Source organism: Somniosus microcephalus, chromosome 11 (assembly GCF_052327205.1).
Source record: "Somniosus microcephalus isolate GS21.2 chromosome 11, FLI_Smic_1.0, whole genome shotgun sequence".
Classification (NCBI taxonomy): domain Eukaryota; kingdom Metazoa; phylum Chordata; class Chondrichthyes; order Squaliformes; family Somniosidae; genus Somniosus; species Somniosus microcephalus.
In genome coordinates, this window is record NC_140997.1 from 176,871,097 (window position 1) to 176,883,793 (window position 12,697).

Sequence of the window (12,697 nt, forward strand, 5' to 3'; positions counted from 1 at the left end):
AGGAGCACGCGTAAGAGGAAGATAAAGCACAAGTAGTCACAAGGGTAGTCCCTTGGGTGGAATTTTGTGTTTAGTGTAAAAATGCCATCACGTCATAATTGTGCATAAAAATTCTGATGGCAAATGTTGCAGTTGTGGCGTCTGTCATTTCGCTTTTGGGGCTTCCACATTGAGGCCTTACGAATACTTGCAACTGTCAGTATGGTGGTCAGAGTGCTAGGAATCCTCTGGTTCTTGGACATTGTCAATGCTCTGGTAAGAAGCTGCGAGGCAAAAGTCTTTGATTGACTAGGCTAAGCAAATCTGGACAGGATGAGTGCATTCCTTGCATCCCGGGCAGCAATGTTCTCGCGTAATGCTGCCTCTGGTTGATGGGCCTCTGCACGATGTTCATTTTCGCCCTCCTCCTCCTCCTCCTCCTCATCTGAGGAAGATATGTGAGGAGCCACTTGGTCTTCAGGAATCTGCAAGCCACGACGCTGTGCCATGTTGTGAAGTGCACAGCAAACCACGACGATTCTAAAGACCCTGGCTGCTGAGTACTGTAGGGCTTCACCTGATCTATCCAGGCATCTGAAGCACATCTTCAGCAAACTGATGGTTTGCTCAATAATGGATCTGGTGGAAATGTGGCTGGAGTTGTAGCGCTCCTCAGCTTCGTTGGCTGGTCTCCTAAACGGCGTCATTAGCCACGTCCTCAGGGGATAGCCCTTGTCTCCAAGTAGCCATCCATTAAGTTGGTCTGGTGGACTGAATAGCGGAGGCACACTAGACTGGCGCAATATGAAGGAGTCATGGCAACTGCCAGGGTACATGGCACAAACATACAAAATTTCCTTCTTGTGGTCACACACCAGCTGAACGTTGAGGGAGTGGAAGCCCTTGTGATTGACAAAAATACCTGGATTGCGATGGGGTGCCCTAAAGGCCACATGTGTGCAGTCAACGACACCCTGCACCCTTGGAAAGCCTGCCAGATGAACTAATCTAACCGCTCGCGCCGTGACACTTGCTCGATCCTTGGTGAAATGGATGTGATTGTGCGCGAGGGCAAAGAGGACATCGGTTATCTACGTGATGCAAGTGTGTGCGGCCGCCTGGGAGATGCCGCTGATATCTGCTGCTGATCCCTGGAATGAGCCTGAGGCAAAACAGTTGAGTGCGGTGGTGACTTTGACAGCCACTGGTAATGCTTGTCCACCTGGTCCTCTGGGCAGCAGGTCTTGCTGTAGCATTGCGCAGATGTCACTCACTACCTCTCGCGAAAGTCGGAGCCGCCTTTGGCACTGCTGCTCAGCCATGTTGAGATAGCTGACCCTGTGTCTGTAGACCCTGTTTTGGGGGTATCTCCTGCGCCGACAGGCTTCCAGGCGCTGGCCCCTTCTGGCCTGTGCAGCCTCAGGTGGGTGAGCAGCAGCCTGGCGCTCCTGCTGGTGCTGCTGTTGTTCCTGGTTCTGCTGCTGCCACGGCTGGTACTCGAGCTCCTCTAATGCCCAGATGGGAAGGAAATAAATGGCTCCCATGCTTCTGGTATCTGCCTCCGTTGAGGAAGCGCTGAGTGAAGGTGGCGAGCGGGGTTTCCCAGGAGGCCACACTGGAGATGGGTGTGAGGCTCCAACCTTCCACAGGTGTGGTTAAGCCTTGTAAAAGTTGCCCCAGACCTGAGACCACTAAGTCCTGCCACCTGCAAATGATGGCTGATCAAATCTCCTCTTTAATGGTTGACCTGCAGTTGATAGTCGGCAATCCAATCGTGCTCCCGCCAGGTTTCACATTCGTGATTCCCACCAGGTGTGTTTTACGTGGGAAAAGGGTTAAATTTGCAAGGGCCTGTTAAAATAGGATTATAGAGGCCATTTAGTGGTAATTAAGGACCTTAAAGACCAGTTCCGCCTGTTGGATGCGGGACAGATTCAGGACCATCAGACATGCCTGAGTTAAAATTGCTCGGAGTCGGGAACCAGGCGGGGGGGGGGGGTCCCGCCCGCCAGTTTTTGCGATTTTTAACCCCCCACACGCCTCCAAGTCCGACTCCATGGCTCAATGAAAATCGAGCCTGTAGTGTATGTATCCGTCTACCTTTAAGAAAACCATTGTATGTAACCGTTCACCTTTAAGAGAACTATTTTAGGTGTGGCACTACTTTGTTGGCTTCTGTATACTGTAATACCGACGGTGACCACACCGGTATATAAGTGCTGTGTCAGGATTTATTTGGCAGATTCGCCCTGACCTTCGAATAGTAAAGTCCTGTTTAAGTTACTCTTGTAGTCTGTGTATTACTTCGCTATACAACCCACAGACTTTACAGAGCCCATTGCCTTTGTTGTTCCTTTTGAACTGTCACATATTTTACAGTATTACACTATGTGGTTTCTTGGACAGCAAAATGCTGTTTAAAGACTCTGCCACTTGACACAAATGTGGAGTGATATGTTCAGCTTCTTTTAAGTCTCATTCCCTTTTAATCTCAATAGCTTCCATAAAAGTTAAACAAAGAAAATGTTTTGCTTAGGGTCTTCATATTTAAATTGTGAACAGTCCACTTCAAAGGGTTCCTGAGTTTTACATGCGATAAGTTGATTGTCCTTTGTAAGGTACCCAGCCATCCATTCAGTTGTCTGAAGCATTACTTTTTAAATTAATATCATGGTTTTGATGTGTATTTCTAAAACATAAATGTGGTTTTCAATTGATGTTACATATTAAAAACAGCTCGCCATTATATCGAAACCATTTGGTGAAATGTATTTTAATCAGTCCAGTTTATATCTTTACCTCAATTGACATTAGTTTAATACTTGATCTTATTCAATTTGTTTGTCATTTCAGACATCAAATGAAATGTCAGCTTAGAAACTGGACAAGTTCTACAATTCTGACATTCATATCAGAAAAGAAATTGTGCTAATCTGATGGGGGGGAAAAGGCTCCATGTCAGAAAACTGCAGCAAAACGGATCCTTATTTTGTCATTAGAAGGTTCAAAGCAGTAATTAATCTTTTGTGGATATTGCTGAGGACATTCATGATGGATTGCTGCATTGTTCTAGTCTTGCCTAATTCTGTTGTTTCAACATGTTCTTTGAATTGTAAATTAATACTTTTGTCATTTTAGCTTGTAAAAGCTTTGTTTTGTGTTGCTATTCTAGCATTATTCGGTCTAACTTAATTCCAGTAAGCAAATAATGGCAAATATTGGCAATTGTACCTCTAAGCAGGACAGATATATTATATTATTTATTATATATATATTACAATAGCAAAATGGAGAAGATTTATAGATTCATTTAAGGAAACAACTGAGAAAGCACTGAAAGCAAATATGGTACCTTAAAACCCATGATCCTAACACCACCTGTTTTAGCCTGAAAATGTGACTGCAATACTTTGCAATGAAATGTAAATACAGTCCCTTATAATGCTCACTTCCTCCTATGTGTACTCAGCTTCACAAACAGTAAATTCAGCCAAAAAATGTTTGTTTTCTAAATCATGCAAATGTTCAACAACCCAAATATGTGATATCATGACACAGCTGAGAACAAACATTTCTAGACTTTCCCAGAACATTGAACCCACCATTTGTTTTAGTTCACCCTCAAGCTGTGCTCCTTCTGTGAGCACATGAGCAGCCTTCATAGTAAAGGCAGCTCAGTAACGCATTTTGTCCTCTTATATTAATGTACCTGGAACTAGTCCCATCTTGTTTTGGCACAAAATAGAACACATTTTTGCAGGAAAACCTACTGCATCCTTTCCAATATTATTGAAAGTTTGCTGTAGACCTAAAGCATGGTAATGCAGACCTTCTCACAATCTTTATCAACATTATTTTGGTGAGTTTTTGCATTTTTGGAGAAGGATTCAGGGATAGGACCTATTTCCTTCAGGTTTCCATCCCATAGTGGTAGCACTTTACTTTTGGCCATGATTTGGGCCTTCCAAATGTACACACGCTGATGCTGCTGGTAACTCATTAACATGTATTAAAATGAAAAAGAATGGCATTGGAGTCCCAAAATCCCATGACTTGTACCCCCATTGCACATTGTAATTAACAATGAGCTAAAAGAGGCATACTTGTTGCCATCATCAGCCAAGACTGGTGGATTGAGTAACTTGGGAGCCTCTATCCTGAAGAAACATTCAAGAGAGATTGTTGGAGTAATGAAAGAGCTTTTAAAGCATTTGTTTGCCTTACCTGGATTGAACGGAACCTTCCTCTGACACCCCGAGGGCTTCATCCATAGTGAGAGGTTCTGAGCACCACATATAAATTCCCAATGGCTATTGCACCATCTGATATTGTAATGGAGCAGGGGAAGCAGGGCAGGATGGAGGAAAGAAGAGTGAGGCAGCATATGAGGAGAATGTGTCTTATGAGATATTACCTCCACCTAATGAATTTACATGCCACACAGATTTTATCAAGTTCCCAGTGAGGAGCTCTGCATGAGAAGAGTGCACTTCACCAAAGAGACAATAGGGGAGCTGTACCAGCGATTGCACAAAGACCTGCAGTTATGATCGCCTGCATGGACAGCTTTGCCGCTAGCTGTGAAAATGACAACTGCATTCAATTTTTATGCCACAGGCTCATTCCAAACAGCCATAGGCATGCGTTTGTCATGTCACTAGAAAATCATCCAGTTTGGCATGATAACATGGCAGCCGTATGATAGGGACATTCAGTTTTATTCTGATGCTGGGTTCATCAAAGTACAGGGTGCAATAGATTGCACCCACGTAGCATTGCAAGCTCCTACCATTAACCCCAACGTTCATAATAGGAAGGGGTACCACTCACTGAGTGTCTAGATTGTGTGTGACCAGATGCAAAGAATGCTTCACATCAATACCAGATCTGCCCTCCCTGAAATCTTCCTGGAAGGTAGTCAAATAAACGGATGGCTTGTGGGTGTCAAGGTGTATCCATTGCTGCCATTGATAATGACTCCACGAATCATTGCAGCGCTCCTCAGCTGTGGTTCTTGAAATGAGGCTCACGCTTCAACCAGCAAACCATAGGGCTCCTAGGTCTTTCACTGCCTTGATATATCAAGAGGGACTCTGCAACATGCTCTAGGGCGTGCATCCTGCCTAGTTGCCGCCAGATGTGCCCTGCACAACTTTGTCACCCAAAAAGTCTGGAAGTTGGTGTCTGGCCCTCCCCTGTGCCCCACCACCTAAGCCTGAGAGATAACTTATGACAGAGGCCACTCGTCAGATGAGGACAGTGAGGCACTGTCACACCTAGAGTTTTGTGCATGCATTCGCGAGTGGGATGTCGATGTTGCTGTCGGCATGCAGATGTGAAGATCCGCTTTTTGCACGGCACATTCATTGGATTATGGCCAAAATGTGAGCCACAGTATTGGATTATGACCAAGGAATTTGGATGAGATTTTGCTGCCAGAATATAGTACAGGGTACTGCTGTTCTGACCACTCTGTTAACTTATACCTTTCTGCACATAATACTGTCTTTAAATATTGTTAAGAGAATATGGCTAAGCATAGAACAGTACTTTCATTCATCCTTTGAGTAATGCACTTACTTGGACTCTTTCTACTCTGTTATAATAGAAAATAAATAAGGTTTCGGGTGGGATTCCACAGAAAGAGCCCATTGCCATGGTTGTTGTTGTTTTCGTGTCTCCCTTGAAGAATAGTGCTAAGTTGTAGGAGGATTCACAGGCTGATTAACAGTCTGATGGCTCCTTCCATGGCTGTAACCATCTTTATATTGGTCAATATAGTGGTTAGTCCTATATGGCGGGAAATTTTTATGGGCTCCCACAACCCATATGATATGGGGGGATACCCACACCCATTGGATACAAGTATGTCGTGGATGTCAACCTAGAATTCAGAGCTGGAGCTCAGGTCTCCATTGACCGAGTCAATCTGGACCAAGGTTTGTGTGTTGTTTTCTTTTTGGGTTCAATAAAGACTCATTTATTGAAAGAGAAAGTTGTTTTAATCTAAAGTCTATTCAACTCTTTTTAACAGCCTTTTTACAGAACACTCTATACTGTGATGCAGCTAGAATCAAAGTGAAAGTAAAACTCTCTCTGCCTTGCTTCTCTCGGTCACATGACCTCTGCTGGTCAGGCATAAGTAATCAATACCTGCAATCATGCTATTAAGACATCATAATCAAACAGGCAAATAACATCACTATTTGCTGATATCATTACATCTCCCTTTCTTAAAACAAAAGTATTTTACTTTTAACTAACAACATGTTTTCTTTGTATTAATCTGCATTTTAACTGTAACACTTAATGAACTTACATTATCATTATCATGATCAAGGTTTTTTACCCTTGCTTTGTGTGTTCACATGAAATATGTCAATACACTAGAACTAGAAGAAAGAATAAGATAACATTACTTCCTTCTTTAACAATAGTCCTTAAATTTGCTCAATGAGTCTCTCAGGAGGCTTCACGTGTCTTGAGGATTTTCTGATTGATTGTCCTTGAATCTAAGTTGTTGCCTCAGATGATTGGTTCTCAGCTGCGTGAGCAGGTTGTTCACCAGTATCAATCTCTTGACCTGCTGTGGCTGGTCCCATGAGAAGATCTCAACGATTTCTTCTCAGAACAGCACCCTCATCTGTCTGAATGGTGTATGATCTTGGTTGAACTTCACTCAGGACAGTTCCCTTCCGAGTCCATGTGTTTGTTTTGTCTTTCAACCTTACTTGGTCACCAGTGTGGCGTTCAGGTAGGTTTTGTGTTCCTCTGTCATAGTAGTACTTTTGCTTTTCTTTCTGTTGCTCTTTGAACTTCCTCACTTTCTCCCCCTCTTTTGTTTTCAGGAGGTTCTCCGGGATGGGTAGGTTTGACCTTAGCCGACGTCCCATCAGGAGTTGGGCTGGTGACATACCACACTCGAGCGGCGTTGTGCGGTATACAAGCATGCTTTGGTAGAAGTCAGTTCCACTGTCTTTTGCCTTGTACATCAGTCTTTTCACTGTCTGGACCGATTTTTCCACTAGTCCATTGGACTGTGGATAGTGAGGACTTGACGTTGTGTGGACAAAGTCCCACTCTTTGGCAAAGTGTCGGAAATTTGCATTGTTAAACTGGGGTCCATTGTCTGTGAAGACCTCGCTTGCCACGCCATGTCTGGAGAATATGGCTTTCATACATCTTATCACAGCTTCTGCAGTGGTGGTGTACAGTCTACAAACCTCTGGATACAGGGAGTAATAGTCTGTGATGACAAAATAGTCCTTCCCTTGACATACCAGAAGGTAGGCGCTGACCTATTCGTAAGGTCTGTCTGGTGCTGGGTGTGGCTTTAGTGGTTCTACCGGATTGCTTGCTCGATATTTCAGGCATATTGTGCAGTTTGACACCTCATTTGTCACATCTTGGTTGATTCGTGGCCAGTACATCACCTCTCGTGCTCTTTTCTTACACTTTTCGATTCCCAGATGTCCTCCATGGATCTTTTTTAGCATCTCTCTTCTCAGACTCTTTGGGATAACTATTTTACTTCCTTTGTAGATGATGTCTTCGACCACTGATAGTTCCGCCCTGCAGTTCCAGTACTCTGCTATATCAGGTGAGCAGTCTTGCTTCATGTTGGGCCATCCATCCAAGATGCTTTTTCTCAGTCGTCTCATTGTTTCATCTTTGTTTGTCTCAGTCTTTATGAGCTCCATTTTTGCATCTGCTATGGGCAGTGCACTTGTGATCATGTCCACGTAGGCGTTCACTTTTTCATCCATTGTGGTGTTTGCGGGCTCACTTGGGTCAACAGCTCTTGACAACGTGTCTGCTGTATACATCAGCTTACCCGGTGTGTACGCAACATTCAGTTCATCATAGACTGCCTCTCTTTCGCTTTCCACAACGAGGACTCTCTTTACCAGGTTCAGTCTCTCACAGGCTTTTAAACCTAGTATGGCTTGCACTTCCTTTGGCACCACGATTAATGCTAGCGTGTGCTCTCTGTCCTTGTGTGTTACTTTGACAATGCATTTTCCTTTCACTGGTATATCAGTACCTGAGTATCCAGTCACTTTCACTTGTATTCCATGTAACTTTGGTCTGGGTCTAATTCTCTTAAAATCGGTCTCTGATATCACATTAACTTGTGCTCCAGTATCCAATTTAAATGGAATGTGTACATCATTCACTTTTAGTGTCAACATCCAGTCTCTTTCTTTTTTGTTTTCAGACACAACATCTACATTGAATTCCTCTAGCTCACTTTCATCTACTGCATGGACCTTGCTTTGTTGCGCTTGGTTCTTACAGCAATGGGCATAATGGTTGTTTTTGTTGCATCTATTGCATGTTTTACCATATGCTGGACACTTTCTTGGTGGATGCTGTGTACCGCATCGACTACATGACTTCCGATTGTCTCTTTCATTTTCGTTTGCTGGCCACGTCTCTTTTTTCACATTGGCGCTCTCTTTGTTAAACGGTTTGTATCCGTTCTTTCTCACTGCATCCACGTTGCAGCTACTGTCACTGAACAGCTCCTTTGCCTGCAACTTCACAGTCTCTGTAGCCCTACACAATGCTATGGCTTTTCCCAGGTCTAGATCTTGCTCTCTTAGCAGCCTTTCCCTTAGACCATTATCTGGAATACCACACACCAGTCTGTCTTTTATCAGCGAGTCTGTGAGTCCCCCAAATTCACACGATTTGCTCTGGTTTCTCAGTTCAGTCACATACTGATCAATAGTCTCACCGATTTTCTGTACACATGTGAAAAATTTGTGCCTCTCAAAGGTCACGTTGCGTTTAGGTATGCAGTAGGCCTCAAACTGTTCCATTATTTTATCTAGCTTCATTTTGTCTCCATCAACAGCAAATATGAAATTATTATATACCTCCAGCGCTGCATCACCCACTACATGTAAAAACACGGACGATTTCTGTTTATTACTTTTATCGTCAGCTCCGATTGCTGATAAATACAACCCTACACGTTGTTTGAATCTCCTCCAATTTTCAGCCACATTACCTGTCAATTGAAGCGTCGCCGGTGGGAGTAAACCTTCCATTTTTTCACTTCGTTAGCTATTCTCTAATGGTAAGCAACGATGTGCTCTTCTGGCTTGCTAATATGTGGAGAGCTGATTTCGCTTACTTGCCACAACTGCTTTCATTGTCCCATCAAGTTGCTAACTTCAGATTTTTTCTCTTTCAGCCACTTCTGACATCATGTTTCGATTTCTTATTGGGTTCAATAAAGACTCATTTCTGAAAGAGAATGTTGTTTAATCTAAAGTCTTGTTCAAGACTTTCTACAGCTTTTTACAGAACACACTATGCTGTGATGCATCTAGAATGAAACTGAAAGTAAAACTCCTCTGGACTGCCTGTCTCTCACATGACCTCTGCTGGTCAGGCATAAGTAATCAATACCTGCAATCATGCTATTAAGACATCATAATCGAACAGGCAAATAACATCACTATTTGCTGATATCATTACAGTTTGAACCCTGCATCTTCTGACTCAGAGGCGGGACCACAAAGCCAAAGGCTTGCTCCATTGTCATGGTAACACACTGGCTTGATTAAGCATATATAGCTACCTCACCTGTCAAAAACTTCGTTAACCGTCACTGACCTTTGACATTAGAAAGAAAATAATAAAATAATATGGGAGAGCAAAACAATGAATCTGGTGTAGAGTCACTCAGATTTTGTTTACTCTACAAAGTACTATATTATTCCAGGTGCTCATCCAGTCAGCAACCATAATGGCACGACAGTTGACCTAGTTTTGTAAGTTTAACTATTTATATATGCACTTCAAGGAATCTGTTAACAGACCTTCCAATTCTGAAATATCTTACATGTGGCACATACATTTTTGTCAGGGCCTTATTATCTCTTACTGAGGTTATTTTTTTCTAAAGTTGCGCTGTCACAAACATTTTAACACAGGCTGGCCACCGTGTAAATGTTAAATGAGTACCTCCTACTTTGCTTGTACAAATTTTCCTGTGTGTTCTGGAAGATACTCCCAGGGCTTTCAATACATGTAAAATTTGCTGAATACAGGATTTCTGTGGACTACAAAATGTACAATGTACAAATGCAGATACTTTAAAACAGAATGGTTTCTATGATTCTACATCTTTTTATGAGTTACACGAAGAGAAGAATTTCTGTTTTTTGATAAATCCACACTGTGTGTACTAATGGTTCCCTTCACTGTCTTTAAAACAGTAGGAGGTACAATTCTGTAAGATGTGGGAGTGTCCATCAAGAAAGGCTCCAAACATGTCAGGGTCATGGCCATTACATTTTGCTCCAAGTACTCATCAGCAACAGCAATTTGTATTTATTCTTTAACATAAAGAAATGTTCCAGGACACTTCACAAGTAGGTGCAAGGAAAATGGACGTCGAACCAGGAAAGGAGAGATTAGCAGGGGGTGACTGAAAGCTTCGTTAAAGAGATGAATTTTGAGGAGGGTTTTAAAAGTAAAGAGAGGTGGGGAAGAGTTCCAGAAAGTAAAGGCTCTGCCACCAATCACAGAATCCCCACAGTGCAGATAGAGGCCATTTCGGCCCATCGAGCCTGCACTGACACATATCCCACCCTATCCCCGTAACCCCACGTATTTAATCCCCTAACACTAAGGGTCAATTTATCATAGCCAAATCAACCTAACCCACACATCTTTGGACTGTGGGAGGAAACCGGAGCACCCGGAGGAAACCCACGCAGACACAGGGAGAATGTGCAAACTCCACACAGACAGTCGCCCGAGGCCAGATTTGAACCCGGGTCCCTGGCGCTGTGAGGAAACAGTGCTAACCACTATGCCACCGTGCCCCCCTGGTGGAGCAATGGGAGAAGGGAATGCACAGAAGTCCAGAACCTGAGAAACAGGGCATTCAGGAGGAGAGATTGGGCTAGCAGAGATTTCAGAGATAAGGTGGCGCAATGTCATGGATGGATATATCCCAGTAATGCATGACAGTTGACCTAGTTTTGGAAAGTTGACAATACACACTGTTGTGTTTAAAATCAAATAACACTTTGGAAAATTGTGTTGCTTGTAGAATTATGTAGCAGGCGGTGTCTTGTTTCAACACGGAAGACAGTGAAACTCCTGTTATTATAAGTTGAATAGTTGGTCATGACAAGCTATTTCCATTTCTGAGGGTTTTCACTGAAACACAGCATTTCTCTGCATAGACTTTAATCACAATATCCTTCCTCCCACTGGTCCACTGAATGCAAGCACAGAGATGTCAAGTTCTCAGTGCCTCTCCATCATACAGTGCTTGAAGATAGTGTCTCAATCACAAGGCTAGTCACCATGTGGTGAGTTTGTTGTGAAAGTGAAATCATTTATTGTAATTTTTCTTTTAAAATTAGATGAGAAGGTGGTATTTTTCCCAAGAATATCTAAGAATAAGCCTATTTCAGAATCATATCCTTGAGTATTCCTTTTATTTGTCCAGTTGGGATCAGGCTATGTGGGCAGTCAATATTTTCTTTTTAAACCTTAAATTCATAGTGACTGGCTAGTCAGCTATTTTCTGACTTTCATTTATTTTACTGGCATTTGGAGACCAGTGAGTATAGCTCTGCACATGCATTTAATTAAGCAGCACATAACTCTGCGAGGGGGCATTATAGTTCTTATTCACTTACTTGCATCAATGGTGAGGCACTTGGAGGAACTCCTTACTGACAATCTTTCACAGAAGAATTCATATTATTTTTCTTCAGCAACATAAGGTTCTGTTTATTTATAAGTTAACTTTCTAATAAATTCCGGAGTGTTGTGGATCTTTAAGTGATAATGAACTGTAGCTGCTTATTGTTTTTCACTGAAGCTAATTATCATGTTCCTGAATTGTGGAATTATCACCAACACTCAATTTAAATGTTATTATACACTTACTTGCATTTCTGTCTGTCAAACTTTATATTTGCTAGTGTCTCCTTTTAAGCAGAAGCTTAAACAATTTCCCCAAAAATAATTTCCAGGTTTAATTTTTCAAGTGCAGTTCATTCAAAGAAAAATCCTATTAATTGTATTTCTCCCATTGAAATCGGTAACAAAATGATTGAAAGAGAATTTGCATAAAATACATATATTCTTTCATGGGTCACACTGTATTTTAGAAATACCTCAAAGTTCTAATATAACCTGAATAGATAAGCAAAATGAGGTGAGCTACAGCCACACTGTCCTTAAAGCAAACATATCTGAATGTGAACTGAGCAATGGCTCAGAACCACCAAGATTCCTTAATAGAAAATGATGTCGGGAGGTAAAATAGACCATGGTCCATAGATGATTGTTCCTTGCCTTTGGATCCTTTACATAATGGGTTTGATTTTGAGTTACAGCCTGTGGAGATAATACCTGGCCTCATCTCCAGTGGTCACTCTTCATATTATGACAGTCTGCAGTGGGCACTAGATTGTGTGCTCAAGTCCTGGGGCTTGAACCCACAACCTTCCGACACAGAAGTGAGAATGCTATCACTGTAACTGTTGTTACCTTTACTCCAAGGTACATAGGTCTAAAATGCTTTCTCTAACAATTAGTCCAAGTTCACAGTTAACATTTAGTGCTGAGTCGCACCAAGCATGTGTTTTATAAATGTAAAGATTGGTTTAACTTGATGAAATCTGTGAACAGGAAGTTCACAAAAAGAAGGACTTGCATTTATATCACGTCTTTCACG